The following is a 21,852-nucleotide window of genomic DNA, read 5'->3' as shown; positions in this document are numbered from 1 at the left end:
AAACCGCTCATTTGGTTGTAAAGAAGCCATCTGTCGATATGTCCCTAGATGCTCTCAGCCTAACAGCAAGTGTAATTCCCCTGCTCATTTCCTGTTACATGGGTTCCATTCTGTTAGGAATACCATCGGGTATGAACGGTATGCAGTAGTCTGTCATGTGAGTGGTACTATAAATGGTAGCAATACTGTCGTTCTGACAGGGAAACATGTTTCATCCTCCCCATGCTGGATTCCTCTTCCGTCAGTGTCTAATACTAAGGCACTCTCATTAGCCTACCTGAGTCAGCTAATAACAGTTTATGAATAACTATTATGTTTCTCTGACAAATGTAGGCCTAATTAAGCTCATAAAACATGTGTTAACCAGCAAGATACTCAGATATGAAAGACTGATCTCACTAGAGTAGGTAGTACTAGATATTATGAAGGCAGGGCGTAAATGAAGGTTAATCCTAGGACAATAAATCTAGATATTATTCACTGTTAGCAAAGGGAAGCTCCTTACTATACAGTACATATGCAGTACAGTAGGGTATATGTATAAAGTGTTTATATATACAGTACCAGTCAAAAGTTTGGACACCTACTCATTCAAGGGTTTTTCTTTATTTTTACTATTTTCTACAATGACACATGGAATTATGTAGTAACCAAAAAAGTGTTAAACAAATCTACATATATTTTATAATTGAGATTTTACAACATAGCCACCCTTTGCCTTGATGACAGCTTTGCACACACTTGGCATTCTCTCATCCAGCTCCATGAGATATTCACTTGGAATGCATTTCAATGAACAGTTCTGCCTTGTTAATTTGTGGAATTTATTTCCTTCTGAATGTGTTTGAGCCAATCAGTTGTGTTGTGACAAGGTAGAGGTGGTATACAAAAGAGAGCCCTATTTGGTAGAGACCAAGTCCATATTACGACAAGAACCGCTCAAATATGCAAAGAGAAACGACAGTCCATCATTACTTAAAGACATGAAGGTCAGTCAATACGGAAAATGTAAAGAACTTTAAAAGTTTCTTCAAGTGCAGTCGCAAAAAACATCAAGCACCATGATGAAACTGGCTCTCATGAGGACCGCCACAGGAAAGGAAGACCCAGAGTAACCTCTGCTGCAGAGGATACGTTTATTAGAGTTAACTGCAACTCAGATTGCATCTCAAGTAAATGCTTCACAGAGTTTAAGTAACAGACACATCTCAACATCAACTTTCAGAGGAGACTAAGTGAATCAGGCCTTCATGGTTGAATTGCTGCAAAGAAACCACTACTAAAGGACACCAATAAGAAGAAGAGACTTGCTTGGGCCAAGACACACGACCAATGGACATTAGACTGGTGGAAATCTGTCCTTGGTCTGAGTGTAAATTTGAGATTTTTGGTTCCTACCGCTGTGTCTTTGTGAGACGCAGAGTAAGTGAATGGATGATCTCCGGATGTGTGGTTCCTGCCGTGAAGCATGGAGGAGGTGTGATGGTGCTTTGCTGGTGTCTGTGATTATTTAAAATTCAAGGCACACTTAACCACCATGGCTACAACAGCATTCTGCAGCGATACACCATCACATCTGGTTTGCCCTTAGTGGGACTATCATTTGTTTTTCACCTCCAGGCTGTGTAAGGGCTATTTGACCAAGATGGAGAGTGATGGAGTGTTGCATCAGATGACCTGGCCTCCACAATCAACCGACCTCAACCCAATTGAGATGATTAGAGATAAGTTGGACCGCAGAGTGGACGAAAAGCAGCCAACAAGTGCTCAGCATATGTGGGAACTCCTTCAGGATATTAGGAAGGTGTTTATAATGTTTTCTACATTCACTATGTATGTATGTATGTATGTATGTTTTCTAAATACCTGTTTCTAAATCTCTTTAAATGCCCCTTTCCTCCTGTTTTATTTGTTTGACTAAACTTATCTAGTTCTCCAACCATTCAATGGGAATTGTGTAATATTACTCACTCTTTCCTGGATGAGTATGACTTGAGGCATCTCTTTCATTGATTCTAGTGGATCTCCTTGGAGGTCCCAGGGTTTGCTGTAGTGCAAGTGCCAACTCATTTCATGCAGTCATAATCTGAAATGATAGTTTATATACTATAGTTACACAACCACATGCTGTTTCATTGGTGCATATGCTCAAGCAAACCTGTAGGTTTAAGGTCATTAGGTGAGTGATGTGTATGGAATGGGCCCTCTGAAAATAAAACAAAGTGAAAAACACTAATCCATTCCAAATAAACTATTCACATCTGCATGCCACATCTGTATGCCCATCTGTTTATTCAGATTGGAAAATGATGTATGCCTACCAGTAAACATATTTCAATTTTAACACAGAATGATCGCCAAGGGGCCAGGTGCAATAAATAAACCAACAAAACATTTTGACTAAAATTGGTACGGTACTTGCAAGCATTATGATTAGACTATGCTACAAAATTCATACATTTGAGACTCAATTGCAGTTCTATATTTCCGTGTTCATTTTTGCGATGTTCGGCCCCCCCTGCCCGTTTACCGCTGGCTCCCCCTGCCCGTTTACCGCTGTGACAACACTGTGCTTTCCGTCCCATTAATCCATCGAGGACAGGTAATCCCAATGTTGTTTTCAATTTAAATAAATAGCAAATTACACTTACCGTCTTCCATAATGCCTTTTGGCGAATTGATGTTGTATTTTTTTTTAGGCTACATAATAGTTGGCTATTGATCTTTTTATCTCACTTGTTTTGGTGTCGTATTGAGGCATGTTTGTTGAAGATTGCGGAGCTATAATGAACTCGTATTGTATAGGATATACCTCGTATTTTATGTAGTCATTCGAGGCATAGCCAGCGCAACTCTTAATTTGACTAAAACCGTTGTTTGTTTTGGGCTGTTTGGGGTCTCTATCTCTGACATTGGCTACATTATGAGCTATTTATCTATTAATCAAAGTGCTATGCCAAACCCGTAATGTTCTCATCTCGTCGTTATGGTGCGAGAATTCATCGGGACATTTCACTAGGCTGATAAATGCAGAGAAATTCTATTCGCTGAAGGAGGCATGCAATTAAATCGCGCAAGGTTGATGGAGTGAGGTGCGCGATCATGAATGGGAGGGACTATTTACATTGCTGTTTAGGGAGGCGAGGTCCATCCATCCACTCAACAACAATTCTATCAACTTGACGAGATAATAATACAACATTGGGGATTTACAGACATGCAGACAATCCTAATAACATGCTCTGGGTTATTAGCTTTTTATGTAGGCTACTGTATTTGTAATTGGAGGAGTTGCTACACTAATGAGGAATGTATGGTATTTTAAGGCTCACACAGATTTCATGTTGGCTCTCACTTAGAACATTTTTTTTTGTCTGGGAAGTTTGAATCATGGACACAGCGTCTTGTTCACTCCATTTAGCTTGCCATATTTTAATTTGCAGGCTCCCAGCAGATTCACCAGGGACCGCCACTTGTGAGGATGGAGCTCTCAAACAATACCTCTCTTTCCCTCCCTCACCTCTCCTCTTGGCAGGATGGAGGGATTGCTTGACCAGTGGCTATGGAAAGAGGAGTACTGGCTGCCTCCAGGGTTTACCTGGAAGGACATAGAGATGGAGGAGGGGACCGGTACCCTCTACCCCAGGACCTGCTCTACAACCTGCCTCTAGCCCTGGGCTTCATTGCCCTGCACTATGTATTTGAGAGGTGAGCTGGGTCACATTCATTTGGGCACGCTGTAGTAAAACGTTTTGCAATGGATATGAAAACAAGCATTTCTTATTGGATAGTATATCCCTGTTTCGTCCCATTAACTCACATTTCCTGTTTAGTGAATATGACTCTGTCTGTGGAGGTTATGCTTGTGCCCTTTGGAAGTATTCCCAGTAGACAGTAGCTACATGCCTGATGAGTTGTCTGTTTTTGCTGGGGCTGTGAAATGCCTTGCTGTTAGGTGTTCTTCTCAGGGGATTGGGGTCACATTGCTTCAGGCTGTGGCAGGATGGTGATGGTGTGTTTCTCTATCAGGCTGATGTGCAGTAGTTAGACATGGGTTGGGATACAGCAGATGCTAACGACTAGGTGTGTTTGTAGTGTCTGAGAAAGGGTAGAATATATGCACACACAATGGTTTCCCAGCCGGCACTGGATACCGATTTATGAGTCTTTATCAACAAAAAAGGAAATGCTTCACACTGAGATCTATGTTCTCACAGATGTGTTATGAGAACATTGTTATAACAACATTTCAACTAAACTCAGTGAAAAAATACACTTCCTTTTTTCAGGACCCTGTCTTTCAAGGATCATTTGTAAAAATCCAAATAACTTCACAGATCTTCATTGTAAAGGGTTTAAACACTGTTTCCCATGCTTGTTCAATGAACCATAAACAATTAATGAACATGCACCTGTGGAACGGTCATTAAGACACTAACACCTTACAGACCGTAGGCAATTAAGGTCACAGTTATGAAAACGTAGGACACTAAAGAGGCCTTTCTACTGACTCTGAAAAACACCAAAAGAAATATGCCCAGGGTCCCTGCTCATCTGCGTGAACATGCCTTAGGCATGCAGCAAGGAGGCATGGGGACTGCAGATGTGGCCAGGGCAATAAATTGCAATGTCTGTACTGGGAGATGCCTAAGACAGCGCTACAGGGAGACAGGATGGACAGATGATCGTCCTCGCAGTGGCAGACAAGGTGTACCAACACCTGCACAGAATCGGTACATCCGAACATCACACCTCCGGGACCGATACAGGATGGCAACAACAACTGCCCGAGTTACACCAGGAACGCACAATGCCTCCAGTGCTCAGACTTTCCACAATAGGCTGAGAGAGGCTGGACTGAGGGCTTGTAGGCCTGTTGTAAGGCAGGTCCTCACCAGACATCACCGGAAACAAATTTGCCTATGGGCACAAACCCACCGTCACTGGACCAGACAGGACTGGCAAAAAGTGCTCTTCACTTACGAGTCACGGTTTTGTCTCACCAGGGGTGATGGTTGGATTCGCGTTTATCGTCGAAGGAATGAGCGTTACACTGAGGCCTGTACTCTGGAGCGGGATCGATTTGGAGGTGGAGGGTCCATCATGATCTGGGGCGGTGTGTCACAGCATCATTGGACTGAGCTTGTTGTCATTGCAGCACGTCTGGGACCTGTGAGGCCTAGGGCCATTCCCTCTAGAAATGTCCGGGGACTTGCAGGTGCCTTGGTGAAAGAGTGGGGTAGCATCTCACAGCAAGAACTGGTAAATCTGGTGCAGTCCATGAGGAGGCGATGCACTGCAGTATTTAATGCAGTTGGTGGCCACACCAGATACTGACTGTTACTTTTGATTTTGACCCCCTCCTTTGTTCAGGGACACACTATTCCATGTCTGTTAGTCACATGTCTGTGGAACTTCTTCAGTTTATGTATCAGTTGTTGAGTCTTATGTTAATACAAATATTTACACATGTTAAGTTTGATGAAAATTGGCAAGATTGGGCAATGAGTTTCTCCTGACCTAGAAAAGCTCTGGACCCAATAGCTATAAGCCTGACGAGGACCCTTTGCAGTCAAATTTGCTAATAAACCTACTGGAGAATTCCTTGTGCAGGTGTTTTTATTCCTCTCAGCATGGGATTTATTTACACCTGTGGAAGTGTGTTCGCAGCCCGGTGTAGTCAGGCTGCATCACATCCGGCCCTGATTGGGAGTCCCATAGGACGGGGCAGGGAGGGGTTTGTTTACTTATTATTATTATTATTATTATTATTATTAGTAGTAGTAGTCAGTATGGAGTCAGTGTGTCTGTGGGGACTTCATTAGCAGCAGATGTTTCCTGTGAGGTTCCTGTAACCAGAAAAGCCCTGTGGTAACATTAGCTAACATATTCCGTGTGTTTTGCGTTAGCCTCGAACATTAGCTAACAGTGTGAGAAAATATGTTCGACGCACACTAAGTGTGTGTTTCGGGTCTAGAATGCCGCTAGAAATAATCAAGTGGCCATGTATTTAGTAGGAATAGATAAGTCGTTTTTATTTGGAATATTATCACTAAAAAACCACAGTAATCCTAACAAAGTAGCTCTTTGATGTTTCACCGTAACATTTTGGAATGTTCAGTCAAATCATTCCTCCGCGCTAAGCTACCCTGACCTTACTTTCACTCTGCTCTCCCTGCCTGCGCACTTACCTCTGACTAATTCTATGATTATTAGTTACATACTGTACAAACACACACTCTTACCAGCCCGTGCATGGGGATTAAAATGGCGGTGGAAGAAATGGCAGCAGTTTCACGGGCGCCCAACCAAATGTGGGGTTTTTTTCGCGTTATTTGTAACTTATTTTGTACATAATGTTTCTGCAACCGTATTTTACGGCAAAAAAGAGCTTATGGATATCAGGACAGCGACCACTCACCTCGGATTAGATAAAGAGCTTCTAGATATCAGGACAGCGACCACTCACCTCGAATTAGACAAATATTTTTCTATAACAAGGAGGGCACACAGGACATTCTCCAAACACCCCACAGGACCGACATCCCTGTTATTTGCAAGAGGAAGCGACGCAGGTACAGAGGACAAAGAGCGGGATGCCTGGTCAGGACCCGGCGAAGGCGACTGGGAAAGCTGCCGTTACCGTCAATACTACTCCCCAACGTGCAATCATTGAACAATAAATTAGATGTTTCACAGAATCGTGGCTGAAGGACGACATGGATACTCAGCTGCCCAAGCCTCACCAGCTTCTCCTTTACCCAAATCCAGATAGCAGATGTTCTGAAAGAGCTGCAAAACAATCTGGACCCTCTATTTCTGAAACTATCTGCCGCCATTGTAGCAACCCCTATTACCAGCCTGTTCAACCTCTCTTTCATATCGTCTGAGATCCCCAAGGACTGGAAAGCTGCCGCGGTCATCCCCCTCTTCAAACGGGGAGACACGCTGGACCCAAACTGTTACAGACCTATATACATCCTGCCCTGCCTGCCTATCTAAGGTCTTTGAAAGCCAAGTCAACAAACAGATCACTGACCATCTCGAACCTGATTGAGTCTGTAATACCAACATGTTTCAAGCAGACCACCATAGTCCCTGTGCCCAAGAACACAAAGGCAACCTGCCTAAATGACTACAGACCCGTAGCACTCACGTCCGTAACCATGAAGTGCTTTGAAAGGTTGGTAATGGCTCACATCAACACTATTATCCCAGAAACCCTAGACCCACTCCACTTTGCATTCTGTCCCAACAGATCCACAGATGATGCAATCTCTATTGCACTCCACACTGTCCTTTCCCACCTGGACAAAATTAACACTTATGTGAGAATGCTATTCATTGACTACAGCTCAGCGTTCAACACCACAGTACCCTCAAATCTCATCACTAAGCTACGGAACCTGGGACTACAACTGGATCCTGGACTTCCTGACGGGCCGCCCCCAGGTGGTGAGGGTAGGTAGCAACACATCTGCCACGCTGATCCTCAACACTGGAGATCCACAGGGGTGCATGCTCAGTCCCCTCCTGTACTCCCTGTTCACCCACGACTGCATGGCCAGGCACGACTCCAACACAATCATTACGTTTTCCGATGATACAACAGTGGTAGGCCTGATCACAGACAACGACGAGACAACCTATAGGGAGGAGGTCAGAGACCTGGCCGTGTGGTGCCAGAATAACAACCTATCCCTCAACCTAGCCAAGACTAAGGAAATGATTGTGGACTACAGGAAAAGGAGGACCGAGCACGCCCCCATTCTCATCGACGGGGCTGTAGTGGAGCAGGTTGAGAGCTTCAAGTTCCTCGGTATCCACATCAAAAACAAACTAGAATGGTCCAAACACACCAAGACAGTCGTGAAGAGGGCACGACAAAGCCTATTCCCCCTCAGGAAACTAAAAAGATTTGGCATGGGTCCTGAGATACTCAAAAGGTTCTACAGCTGCAACATCGAGAGCATGGTTGCATCACTGCCTGGTATGGCAATTGCTCGGCCTCTGACCCCAAGGCACTACAGAGGGTAGTGCCTACGACCCAGTACATCACTGGGGCAAAGCTGCCTGCCATCCAGGACCTCTACACCAGGCAGTGTCAGAGGAAGGCCCTAAAAATTGTCAAAGACCCCAGCCACCCCAGTCATAGACTGTTCTCTCTACCTACTACCGCATGGCGAGCGGTACCAGAGTGCCAAGTCTAGGACAAAAAGGCTTCTCAACAGTTTTTACCCCCAAGCCATAAGACTCCTGAACAGGTAATCAAATGGTTACACGGACTATTTGCATTGTGCGCCCCCCCCAACCCCTCTTTTTACGCTGCTGCTACTCTCTGTGTATCATGTATGCATAGTCACTTTAACTATACATTCATGTACATACTACCTCAATTGGGCCGACCAACCAGTGCTCCGGCACATTGGCTAACCGGGCTATCTGCATTGTGTCCCTACACCCACCACTCGCCAACCCCTCTTTTACACTACTGCTACTCTCTGTTCATCATATATGCATAATCACTTTAACCATATCTGCATGTACATACTACCTCAATCAGCCTGACTAACCGGTGTCTGTTTGTAGCCTCGCTACTTTTATAGCCTCACTACTGTATATAGCCTGTCGTTTTACTGTTTTTATTTCTTTACTTACCTAACACCTTTTTTGCACTATTGGTTAGAGCCTGTAAGTAAGCATTTCACTGTAAGGTCTACCTACACCTGTTATATTCAGTGCACGTGACAAATAAACTTTGATTTGATATACGCACATACACCCAAGCGCATGCACGCACCCTCTCAGTCAGATGCACAAACACAGCTCAAGTGTCCCTGAAGGAGTAGTACCAGTTAAGCACAAAGGTTGTCTGGCCTGACTCTAAGCGCATGGGAATGGAAGAGGCTCCAGTGGTTGTCTGTGCATTTGTCGTGCTCCTTGATGAATATTGACATGATGAGCTCTCATGTTCCTTCTCTACTCTTTGTTGTTTAGGATATAACGATTGCATCTCAAATTATACTTAGGGCCAGGAGTTTTTCCCCACGAGGCACAATGAGGGCTTTTGTCAAAAATAGTGCACTTTTATGGGGAATAGTGTAGTTTTAAACCCTGACTACACCGCTCGCGTCGCGTGCGCTGAAAAATAAATGTAGAAATTATTGCATCCACACTGCTCGCGCGCGCCAACGAGCGTCTGCATTACCAAGGGCTAAAATAGAAGTCAGTTCTATTTGTGACGCAGATCACGCTGCAAGTCCTGCCTCCCCCATCTCCTCATTGGTTTATAGAAGCAGGTACCCACGTGCCATCTCCTCATTGGTTATACACACGTGGGTGACTGAAAGATGAACGAGGTCGGTGGCGGTAAAGCACCTAATTTATTAAAGTTGCCCATCGCAATATAAAGTCCAGAGAAGAAAAAGCCTGGAAGGAGGAGAGATGAGTAGAAACGATTCGGTTGACCGTTTAATGTGTGGATTAATTGTCGGAGTAGAGGACCTTGTGCATTTCAGGTAAAATAACAACTCAATGTTTATATCCCAGGACAAATTAGCTAGCAACAGCAAGCTAGCAAGTGCTAGCTAAATTGCCATACATGTTTAATGCTTTTCGACCTGTCCCCAATTAATCTAATTGGTTCAGAGTTTGTTTTGATATTTTAACCTGCGTGTCGTGATCGTATTTGGTGTGGGGGGACAAAATCCATTTATGCACGCGCACGCGCGCAGCCGGTTTGGGTTCCGTGTTAGAAAAAAAGAGTTCCATGGTGGTTCTTCGGCTGTCCCCATTTTAGGTTTTAGATGGCATCTTTTTTTCTAAGAGTGTAGAACCAAGAGTTTTTCCTGACCACCTGATCAAATCAATTTTTTTACATACACATGGTTAGCAGATGTTAATGCGAGTGTAGCGAAATGCTTGTGCTTCTAGTTCCGACAATGCAGTAATAACCAACGAGTAACCTAACAATTCCAAAACTACTACCTTATATACACAAGTGTAAAGGAATAAAGAATATGTACATAAAGATATATGAATGAGTGATGGTACAGAACAGCATAGGCAAGATGCAGTAGATGGTATTGAGTACAATACATATGAGATGAGTAATGTAGGGTATGTAAACATTATATTAAGTAGCATTGTTTAAAGTGGCTAGTGATACATGTATTACATAAAGATGCAGTAGATGGTAGAGTACAGTGTATATACATACACATATGAGATGAATAATGTAGGGTATTTAAACATTATATTAAGTAGCATTGTTTAAAGTGGCTAGTGATATATTTTACATCAATTTCCATCAATTCCCATTATTAAAGTGGCTGGAGTTGAGTCAGTGTGTTGGCAGCAGCCACTCAATGTTAGTGGTGGCTGTTTAACAGTCTCATGGCCTTGAGATAGAAGCTGTTTTTCAGTCTCTCGGTCCCAGCTTTGATGCACCTGTATTGACCTCGCCTTCTGGATGATAGCGGGGTGAACAGGCAGTGGCTCGGGTGGTTGTTGTCCTTGATGATCTTTATGGCCTTCCTGTGACATCGGGTGGTGTAGGTGTCCTGGAGGGCAGGTAGTTTGCCCCCGGTGATGCGTTGTGCAGACCTCACTACCCTCTGGAGAGCCTTACGGTTGTGGGCGGAGCAGTTGCCGTACCAGGCGGTGATACAGCCCGACAGGATGCTCTCGATTGTGCATCTGTAGAAGTTTGTTGTGCTTTTGGTTACAAGCCGAATTTCTTCAGCCTCCTGAGGTTGAAGAGGCGCTGCTGCGCCTTCTTCACGATGCTGTCTGTGTGGGTGGACCAATTCAGTTTGTCTGTGATGTGTACGCCAAGGAACTTAACTTACTACCCTCTCCACTACTGTCCCATCGATGTGGATAGGGGGGTGCTCCCTCTGCTGTTTCCTGAAGTCCACGATCATCTCCTTTGTTTTGTTGACATTGAGTGTGAGGTTATTTTCCTGACACCACACTCCGAGGGCCCTCACCTCCTCCCTGTAGGCCGTCTCGTCATTGTTGGTAATCAAGCCTACCACTGTTGTGTCGTCCGCAAACTTGATTGAGTTGGAGGCGTGCGTGGCCACGCAGTCGTGGGTGAACAGGGAGTACAGGAGAGGGCTCAGAACGCACCCTTGTGGGGCCCCAGTGTTGAGGATCAGCAGGGGTGATGTTGTTACCTACCCTCACCACCTGGGGGCGGCCCGTCAGGAAGTCCAGTACCCAGTTGCACAGGGCGGGGTCGAGACCCAGAGTCTCGAGCTTGATGACGAGTTTGGAGGGTACTATGGTGTTAAATGCTGAGCTGTCGTCGATGAACAGCATTCTCACATAGGTATTCCTCTTGTCCAGATGGGTTAGGGCAGTGTGCAGTGTGGTTGAGATTGCATCGTCTGTGGACCTATTTGGGCGGTAAGCAAATTGGAGTGGGTCTATGGTGTCAGGTAGGGTGGAGGTGATATGGTCCTTGACTAGTCTCTCAAAGCACTTCATGATGACGGAAGTGAGTGCACAGGGGGCGGTTGTCGTTTAGCTCAGTTACCTTAGCTTTCTTGGGAACAGGAACAATGGTGGCCCTCTTGAAGCATGTGGGAACAGCAGCCTGGGATAAGGATTGATTTAATATGTCCGTAAACACACCAGCCAGCTGGTCTGCGCATGCTCTGAGGGCGCGGCTGGGGATGCCGTCTAGGCCTGCAGCCTTGCGAGGGTTAACACGTTTAAATGTTTTACTCATGTCGGCTGCAGTGAAGGAGAGTCCGCATGTTTTGGTTGCAGGCCCGTGTCAGTGGCACTGTATTGTTTTCAAAGCGGGCAAAAAAGTTAGTCTGCCTGGGAGCAAGACATCCTGGTCCATGACTGGGCTGGTTTTCTTTTTGTAATCCGTGATTGACTGTAGACCCTGCCACATACCTCTTGTGTCTGAGCCGTTGTTTTGCGCGGAGGGAATAGTTACACTGTTTGTATTCGGTCATGTTTCCGGTCACCTTGCCCTGATTAAAAGCAGTGGTTCACGCTTTCAGTTTCACGCGAATGCTCCCATCAATCCACAGTTTCTGGTTTGGGAATGTTTTAATCGTTGCTATGGGAACTACATCTTCAATGCACATTCTAATGAACGTGGCTAAATGCAGTGCACCATATGGAAAATAGTGTGATTTGAGATTTGTCTAATATAACTAATGCTGAACTCCATTGTCGGTCTGCCTGTCCTTCCTACAGGGCCATAGCCATCCCACTGAGCAGACAGCTGGGGGTGAGAGACAGGGTGTGGATTCGAGCCCCATCTGTCCCAAAGCTGGAGACCTTTTATAAACGGAACAAACATCAACCCTCACAGGTCAGTAATGATACACTCAACTAAACCTACTGTACTGTATATCAATCTTAGTTTGATATGGAATATCCCGTTATAGAACTGTAGAAACATCTGTTACTGATTCAGTACAGATTACTAGAATCTTCTACAAGACACTACAAAAGGCATAGCAGATATTGCATATACATGATAGTATTAATGAAATGAGTCTAGTCCTCAAGTAGAATTAGAGCATTGGCACATAAAGGGTGAGTTGTCATTTTATGGTCTTCACTGGGTGAATAGGGATCAGGTTGGAGTTGAAGTAGTTTCTGCTATCTCTTTCTGAATGGAAGAAGTCATACTTTAGATAAAAGGGAACGATTAGATGGAACTCATTCAGTGGTATTGGGTTGGGCTTACTGTCTACTGTTCTGGGTTGTAGTACAGCAGGAAATGATAGTTGTTTATTTGTCAGATATATTTGGTGGCATAGGATAAATAATAAGAGTACTTCCTTGGGTAAAACCCTTATTACTCAGATGACTTGGCTAAATGCTTTGGCATGCATTTTTCTAGTAGCCTTTCCCTTCCTTGCAGGCATGTAAGTACAGGTGTAGATAATATTTAATGCTTTGGCTTGGTTCACATGTAAATGTTTATTTAACCTTTTTATTAATGTTCCATCCCTTCTACTGGTTAGGAGCTTAGAGTGACATGTGGGACTGTACCCCTGTCTGGGCATGGGTCTCCTCGTTTATATGTTGAAATCTGATGGTAGAAACACTACAGTATATTGTCTTCTGGCCAGAGTGCAAATTACACCATGACATTTGGAGGAGGTCTCTATTGAGTGTACAATTGAGATTTGTATTTTTTTAATGGGACTAATATTAAAGAAGTAATTTAAATTGTAAAAATGAATGACCATTTAATGTGGCATGAACACAACCAGTCATGATATTTTCATCTAATTGTCAAACAAATCACTTAAAAAACTAGGCTACCTGTGCAATGGTCGTCCACTCCAAAATAATTCCAGCAGAGGCTACTCAAGCCATTTGATGAATGGAAATAGACATCTGTTACATACTTTTAAAGTGTATAGTCTACTTGTTGGATGGATTGGATGCACATTGGTGTCTAGCTGTAGGCTAGATGTCTAATGATATTGTTGAGCACCATCAGCTGATCCAGGAAAGAAAACCAATATTGATAGAAAATGATAAAGCTAAATGGTCTGGTACTTCTGGTCACGGACTACACGGAGAACACCAGTATCCGCGCGCACCCGGAAAACAAAGCAATGAGCGCTCTAAAAAGCTGACTGACAAAAGCAAACAATGATAAATCAACGGATACATCTAATCCATTGGAGTAAAATTTATTTTTCATCAAGGATGCATGGTAATCAAATTGTGAAAATGAGGAAGTACAAAGGAGTTCAGCTGTAGCCCGAAATTCAGCGCTACTGAGTGGACAGCTCCTTCGCATAGAAATGGTTTAAACCATGACAGAGGGGTGAGGGTGTTCGTTTAATTTGTAAGTTCTTATTTTCATATTTACCACTACATTCAAACAAATAGGAGAATGGTTAAATTAGCATTATTGGTGCTCCTAAAAATAAAAAAAATCCAGATTGCAGCAAAATATTTAGGCGCATATACAAGTAAAATGGTCGCACTGTAGAGCCCTGCTCATTGGTACAGTTTGTTACAGATGTTTTGGAGGTATAGGTGAGTGGTTTGTCTGTCTCTGTGCTCGGCATTTACTCAAAGTGACAGGCTTACTAGTACTACTAGGAACCTCCTAGGGAAATGAAGTACCTCCCCACACAGCAGCCATTCTACAGTGCAGTAGAAACATAAACCTGGGTAGTGTAAAGTGTCAGGGAGAAGCGGGGGGGAAGGGGTATAGCTTACACAGAGCAGGGATAAGGGGAAGACAAATGGGGGGATTAAAGACATTTGTCATTTTAAGAAACTTCCTTATTTCTTTTACATACAGTAAATATTAAAATTATGTTCTAATGAACTTGTGATAAAACACCTGTTGAGATCATTTTAAGGCACTGAAGTAGGTAATGGCTTATCGCTCTGAAAAAATCTGTATATGAAAGATATTATATTGATTGTCTTCTTGGGAAAAGGGACAGTGGAGCTGCTCTCTCTGAGCATTTGTCCCGTCTGTTCATAGTGAGGTCCTGGGCCTGGGGAAGCAGTCTCAGTCAGCCACAGATGGAACCGGTGTTTCACCATCGCCGAAACCAACACAGACCGAGCAACACCAATACGTTTTCTCATTCAATGTAGGCCTATTCATGTGATTCATAACAGGTCAAGGTATAGTTTATTATAGAAAGAATACTAAGTTATTGTCTCATGACAAATATTTTGTTTAGTTGTTTTTTGCAGTAGGAGGTTTTGTTTTCTACATCATTGCATTTTTGTGGCAGCACTTACGTATCTGATTCGATGTAATATATTAAGCACATTCACTGTTTCAACCTTTATCCTGTACAGTGCTACTGCTCCATGCAGGCCTACTACTTCTAACAGGCCCTCTCTGTGACCATTTGTTCTACCCCCTCAGACCCCCTAGTTCTGGGACCACAGCGAGTGCTGGCGAGGCTACCCAAAACAAGTGAGTAGAACAATTCACTCTAACCAGTGGTTTCCCAAACATATTTGTCCTGTGACTCATCAAAATCCTATGGAATTTTCCTGTCACCCACTAAGTAAATGCATCCAATGTTTCCAATGACAACCCATTCTAAGAGGAATAAGCCGCATCCCACACCATTGAGAGTCGAGTCCCAAAACAAGATTTGAGAACAACACTGCATTGGTTAATCTCAGGAAACTCACTCTTTCACCATTGGCAATTATGTCTGTCTGGAGGAATTGATAACAGTAATGACATTCCTCAAGGGGACTTAACCCATCCTCCCTCTTTACCTTTGGAGGTCATGACCTGAAACGGAGAAAACACTACAAGGACAAATATCATGGCATCTCTATCTAAACTTAAACTGATTATGGCCCTGTAACCCCCTAATGCTGTTGACCTTTTCTTTGTTGAAGCCTGGCTGTTTTCTGTGCCTTGCAGGGAGGGAGGATGTGATTTCTAGGTGTTAAATGGCCCAATAAGCTTCCCTCTGTCTCTCTAGAGCCTTGGAGAGTACTGTTTGGTGGTGGGTGTTTGGTTCACGTCAGACTTTTTTATTTATTTAGTTTTGTTATTTTTCTTTTTCAGAAGGGGGTTACAGGTATTCCCATCCCACCCTGTAACCAAAGCTGTTTATCTGTCCCACTCCCACCCATCCATCCCGAGTCTCCCCTTAGATTCCCACCAATGATCAGATGCACCCCCCTCCCCCTTGTACCACTCCTTCCCAGTGGGACAAAAAGCACCAAAAGTCTAAATCAATTCATATAACTGGTTTGTATGTGTGGGGCTTTAGCTGAGATCGTTCTTTACAGAGTAAAATATATTTGTCCATGCCTCAATTGGAAAGGGAAAGGGGGATACCTAGTCAGTTGCATAAGTGAATGCATTCAACTGAAATGTGTCTTCTGCATTTTACCCAATCAAAGACTAGCTGTTGCTGTCGATAATTGCAGTGGTACAACTTCTAACAGTAACTGTATCCACTGGTTAAATGGGAGAGAGTGAGGTGGTTGCCATCTTAGAGTCAACATTTTTTTTGCATCAGTAGTGCCTGCTAGCAGTGATCTTCTCTGATTGATTGAGAGATTCAAGGGGCTATCATTGTTAAGTTAGATAATGGATGGAAAGCATTGAATATTTATATTCATGCACTTCGAAATTAATTTTGCAACTTTGACTGCAGGGCACTGTCACATCATATGAAGGAATGTGCCTACCTGATTTAGGGGACACAGTAAACAGTTGGGAGTTGGGGCCAATTTCATCATAAAACATTTACTTGGTGTTAAATATAGTCTGTGAACTAACTTAGTGTAAAAATTGATGGTTCAGATTAGGGGATGCCAAGGTCATACTTTTCCATATTCTGTTCCAGTTAAAGCGTCACAGCCATTTTGATTTATCACCACTTTTTATGCGTGTACATATCCCCTCTGGTTTTTTATGTCAAGCCCTAGACTGCGGAGGCGTTGGAACGCTTGCTAAAGGACAGGGTTTTCAAAGCTTCAGCTTCAAAGCTTGGCTTGTGAATTGGAGGGGGTGTATTGAGCAAAGTTGCACTTTTTTTCTATTTCAGTCAAGGGAGGACCTCCAAACACAGAGCTCCATGTTGTAAATACTCAGCTGTGTGGACTCTGGCCTGGCATGGGCTGAGTGTCTGTCTATCTGCTGCTGCTGGGCCTTCTTGGTAACCTTCTGACTGATCTCTCCCAGTGCACCACTGGAGGAGGGAGTCTCTCTCTCTCTCTCTCGCTCGCTGCCTCGCTGCCTCGCTGCCTCGCTGCCTCGCTGCCTCGCTTTCTGAATGCTTGGCTATGAAAATCCAACTGACATTTACTCCTGAGGCGCTGACCTGTTGCACCCTCTACAACCACTGTGATTATTATTTGACCCAGTTGGTCAACTATGAAAGTTTTTAAATCTTGAAGAACGATCTAGCCTTAAAGGCCATGTACTATTATAGTCTCCACCGGCACAGCCAGAAGAGGATTGGCCACCTCTCGGAGACTGGTTCCTCTCTAGGTTTCTTTGTAGGTTCATGCCTTTCTAGGGAGTTTTTCCTAGCCACCGAGCTTCTACATGTGCATTACTGTCTCTTTGGGATTTTAGACTGGGTTTCTGTATGAGTACTTGGTGACATCTGCTGATGTAAAAAGGGCTTTATAAATACATGTGATTGATTGATAGTCCTCCCTACTTGGGCTGGGTCTCAAAAGGTCTCCTTACTCTCCCTGGTTTCCATTTTTTCATCATCCACGCTTAAGTGTGAGAACCGGACGGGGGAAAGCAAATACGTCCATTTAGGCTTCAACTTTCCTGTTCTGTCAGATCAGTGCAGATGAAGTGAAGAGGAAATTAAAAGGAAGCCACTTTAGACGATTGGGATGCACCCAGGGTCATGGTCAGTAACCTTTAACCCCCCTGGTGTTTGTTTTGTTTCTCTCTTTCCCTGCAGCCTGTCGCTGAGGCTCACTATTGGTATTACATCACAGAGCTTAGTTTCTATTGGTCCCTGCTGTTCTGTGTCTGTGGATGTAAAGCGGAAGGTATGTGTCACTTCTGTCACCTCACACACTCTCCTGTCATCTCACACAAACTCTCCTGTTAACTCACACAAACTCTCCTGTCCCCTCACACAAACTACTGTCATTTAGCAGACGCTCGATTTACAATCAGAGCATTAATCTTAAAATAACTAGGTGAGGCAACATCAAAGATGTGAACACATTTTTATGACCTAATGATTAATTGTTATCTAAGAGGATGTTTGTTTCAGTATAAATTAAGCTGGACATTCTACCATTCGTCAGTGTTCAGTCTATTTAGAGAATCCTGGATTATGGTTCAAAATGTTCAAAAAGCTCTATAACAAATCATGTGGGATATGATTTTAGCTAATGGCATGGCAACAAAGAAACTTTCTCCACACACACACACATAGTGACTCTAAACCGCAGGACGGCCTCAGCTTTCATAGGAAAACCATTACTTTCCATTCCAGATTATAGTTGGTGTTCACAGCAGATTTCCAGCTTGTTTTGCTGAAACTTCCTTTTCATTTTTGTAGAGTCGTGTTTCCTCAAAGGAACTGCCTGCAGAGGTGGTTGATGTTTTCAATGATAACTAGAGTATGTATCTGGATGTTGTCCACTGAGGTTTAGTAATTATACACTAGTCCTGCCCTTCAGGACCCAGGTTACCTGCTCCCTGCCAAGCCTTCCCTTCCTCTCCTCATTCAAATGGGCAACTGAAAGGTCACTTATTTGAATCCCCAAGCCGACAAGGTGAAAAGGGAGAGTTTGGGATCTGCAAAAAACACATTTTCAATTCACACATTAGTATTAATACACACTTGTACATGTGTGAAAATAGGACAATTATAAGCACCCACCTAATTAGTATGGTTATTCTCTCCTGCTATTCCCTCTGCTGTACTGATAAAATATCTACCTGTAATCTTTCCACAGATTGTCACGTACGGTGCATTCGGAAACTATTCAGACCCCTTGATTTTTTTTCCACATTTTGTTACATTACAGCAGGGGTGTCAAAGTCAAATGGACGGAGGGCCAAATAAAAAAATCAGCTACAAGACGAGGGCCGGACTGTTCGAATGTTCATTGAAAAATTTTTAAATGACGCATATAGTCTAGTGAACCTAATTGAACCTACTGAAAACCTAACAAATATATTACAATATGATCAGATAAATAAAGCAATATTTTCTTATGGCTCTGTCAGTAATCTTTAATTTTCAACAGACACAAAAGACAAATTTCCTTTATATAAATATCCCCATAACATGAACATTAAATGAAAGAAACCGGTATTCAAGGCACCATCAGTAGACTATATTTTCTATTTTAGCAAAAGTGGGCTAAATTTACTTCAAAGAAAAAACAATAATAGCAATTTTCTATCATCCACTCAACTGAAATATTTTTAAAATATAATTGGATTGAAATACAAAAAAATAAAGTGCAAAAATCTATTAATCAAAAACAACACTTTGTTTAAGGAGAAGTAACATGCAGTGAAAACAAATATTAAATTTTAACTTTTAAACTTGAACTGAGTAAAAACTCTAAATATGTGATTGCACAGTAATGTTCACTTGTTTGAGGTTGAGGGTGATACTTGGTGGTGTCCCATCTTTTCCACAAGTTCATCAATGTTCGGGGTAAGGCTCTGAGCTGAAGAAATCCTCAGAATTGAGTGGAGGTGTTCAGCAGTAAGTCGACTTCTGTGTGATGTTTTGTTCAGGTTCATCAAAGAAAACAGTTGTTCACACAGGTATGTGCTGCCAAACATAGACAACGTTTGAGCAGCCTGGATGCGCAGCTGGGGCATTGTGCCGGGGAGGAAACGGGCGAACTCCGCAGCACCCACTGCCGCATATTTTGCCCTCAGTGCATCATTGCATTGGAGGTCAATCAACTCCATTTGGAGGTTTGGTGGTGAGCTTTCCACGTCAACAGCAAATGGGTTACCGAGCAGTTCCAACCTGCTTTTTTGTGCTTCAAAGTCAGCAAATCGGCGTCGAAAGTCAGCGGCAAGCATACCTATTTTATCAGCCAACTGTGTGCTCGGGAACGCACTGGTAGAGAGCTTCTCTTTCATGGTCTGGCAGCTGGGAAAGTGGCTCAAATTTTCTTTCCGCATCTGCGTCTCCCACAGAGTCAGTTTGGTTTTAAATGCCTTCACTGTACTGTACATATCAGAGATGACACGATCCCGACCCTGCAGCTGCAAGTTTATTGCATTCAGATGACTCGTAATGTCACACAGAAAAGCCATTTCACACAGAAACATTTTGTCTCGGAGTTGTGTTGTGTCTTTCCCTTTGCTGTCCAAGAACAGACAAATCTCCTCACGAAGCTCGAAACATCTTTGAAGCACCTTTCCCTGGCTTAGCCATCGCACCTCTGTGTGATAAGGCAAATCACCATGCTCCGTTTCTAACTCCGTCAGAAATGCCTTGAACTGGCGGTGATTCAAACCTTTGGCTCTGATAAAGTTAACTGTGCGCGTGATGATGCTCATTACATGCTCCATTTTCAAGGCTTTACCGCACAACGCTTCCTGGTGTATGATACAATGATAAGCTGTCAGCTCACCTGTCGCGTTTTCCTCTTGCATCTTTTCCCGTATCTTCGCCACCAGTCCGCTCCTGTGTCCACACATCGCAGGTGCTCCGTCGGTTGTCAAACCCACGAGTTTTTCCCAAGGCAGCTCCATCTCATTTACACATCTTGACACCTCTTCATACAAATCATGCCCCGTAGTTGTGCCATGCATAGGACGTAAAGCCAAAAACTCCTCTGTCACGCTTAGGTTGGAGTCCACTCCGCGGATGAAAATTGACAACTGGGCAATGTCAGAAATGTCGGTGCTCTCATCCACAGCCAAGGAATATGCAATAAAATCTTTTCCCTTTTTCACAAGCTGCTCTTTTAGATTGATGGACAACTGGTCTACTCTCTCGGCAATGGTGTTTCTGCTCAGACTCACATTTAAAAAGAGTTGCCTTTTTTCTGGGCAAACTTCGTCACAAACTTTAATCATGCAGTTTTTGATGAAATCCCCCTCCGTAAATGGCCGGGCTGATTTAGCGATCTCTTCTGCCAAAATAAAACTGGCCTTGACAGTTGCGTCCGCGTGTGTGTCCGCGTGTTTCGTTTCATAATGTCGTCTCAGATTATACTCTTTCAGTACCGCCACACTTTCTCCACACAGAAGACACACAGGTTTTCCAGCTACCTTCGTGAACATATACTCCGACTCCCACCTTGTTTGAAACCCCCGGTTCTCAGTATCCACCTTCCGTTTTGCCATTTTTGATGGGTATCTGAAAGTTAATTTTACTGTGATGCTGACGACTGCTGTGCCAATAAATATTGAAATGAAGCAGCCTACTGCTCGGTGCGTCACCTTTGCATTGTGGGAAATGTAGTATTGGTGCGTGTAAAAGATCTGCGGGCTGCCGGCTTGCTGCGGGCCGGTTCTAATAATAAATCAAGATCATCCCAGGGGCCGTAAAAAACCTTCTTGCGGGCCGGATGTGGCCCGCGGGCCTTGACTCTGACATATGTGCATTACAGCCTTATTCTAAAATTTAGGGAAAACATTTTTTCAATCTACACACAATACCCCATAATGACAAAGCAAAAACAAGTTTAGACATTTTAACAAATGTATTAAAAATAAAAAACAGAAATATCACATTTACGTAAGTATTCAGACCCTTTACTCAGTACTTTGTTGAAGCACATTTGGCAGCGATTACAGCCTCGAGTCTTCTTTGGTATGACACTACAAGCTTGGGACACCTGTATTTGGGGAGTTTCTCCCATTCTTCTCAGCAGATCCTCTCAAGCTCTGTCAGGTTGGATGCGGAGAGTCGCTGCACAGCTATTTTCAGGTCTCTCCAGAGATGTTAGATCGGGTTCAAGTCCAAGCTCTGGCTGGTCCACACAAGGACATTCAGAGACTTGTCCCGAAGCCACTCCTGCGTTGTCTTGGCTGTCTGCTTAGGGCCGTTGTCCTGTTGGAAGGTGAACCTTCGTCCCAGTCTGAGGTCTTGAGCGCTCTGGAGCAGGTTTTCATCAAGGATCTCTCTGTACTTTCCTCCGTTCATCTTTCCCTCGATCCTGACTAGTCTCCCAGTCCCTGTCTCTGAAAAACATCCCCACAGCATGATGCTGCCACCAAATAAAATCTAATTTTATTGGTCAAATACACATATTTAGCAGGTGTTATTGTGGGTGTAGCGAAATGCTTGTGTTTCTAGCTCCAGCAGTATCTAACAATTCACACAATTCACAACAATACACAAATCTAAAAGTAAAAGAATGGAATTAAGAAATATAGAAATATTAGGACGT

The 21,852-nt window shown here is 43.5% G+C and overlaps 1 long non-coding RNA gene across 2 annotated transcripts; it reads left to right on the top strand.

The window, feature by feature from the left end:
- Positions 1 to 3,264: 3,264 nt before the first annotated feature.
- Positions 3,265 to 18,501, top strand: LOC110504151. 2 transcript variants are annotated; one of them, XR_002470564.2, is made up of 4 exons: positions 3,265 to 3,708; positions 12,223 to 12,340; positions 14,891 to 14,941; positions 17,424 to 18,501. It is a non-coding gene; the product is annotated as an uncharacterized LOC110504151 (long non-coding RNA). The 2 variants fall into 2 exon arrangements; XR_005040019.1 differs by lacking the exon at positions 3,265 to 3,708 and adding an exon at positions 5,679 to 5,737.
- Positions 18,502 to 21,852: the final 3,351 nt, after the last annotated feature.

The sequence above is a fragment of the Oncorhynchus mykiss genome, chromosome 1 (assembly GCF_013265735.2).
Source record: "Oncorhynchus mykiss isolate Arlee chromosome 1, USDA_OmykA_1.1, whole genome shotgun sequence".
In the NCBI taxonomy this organism is placed as follows: domain Eukaryota; kingdom Metazoa; phylum Chordata; class Actinopteri; order Salmoniformes; family Salmonidae; genus Oncorhynchus; species Oncorhynchus mykiss.
The sequence above is the reverse complement of the archived record's forward strand: the minus strand, read 5'-3'. Positions and strand labels throughout refer to the sequence as shown.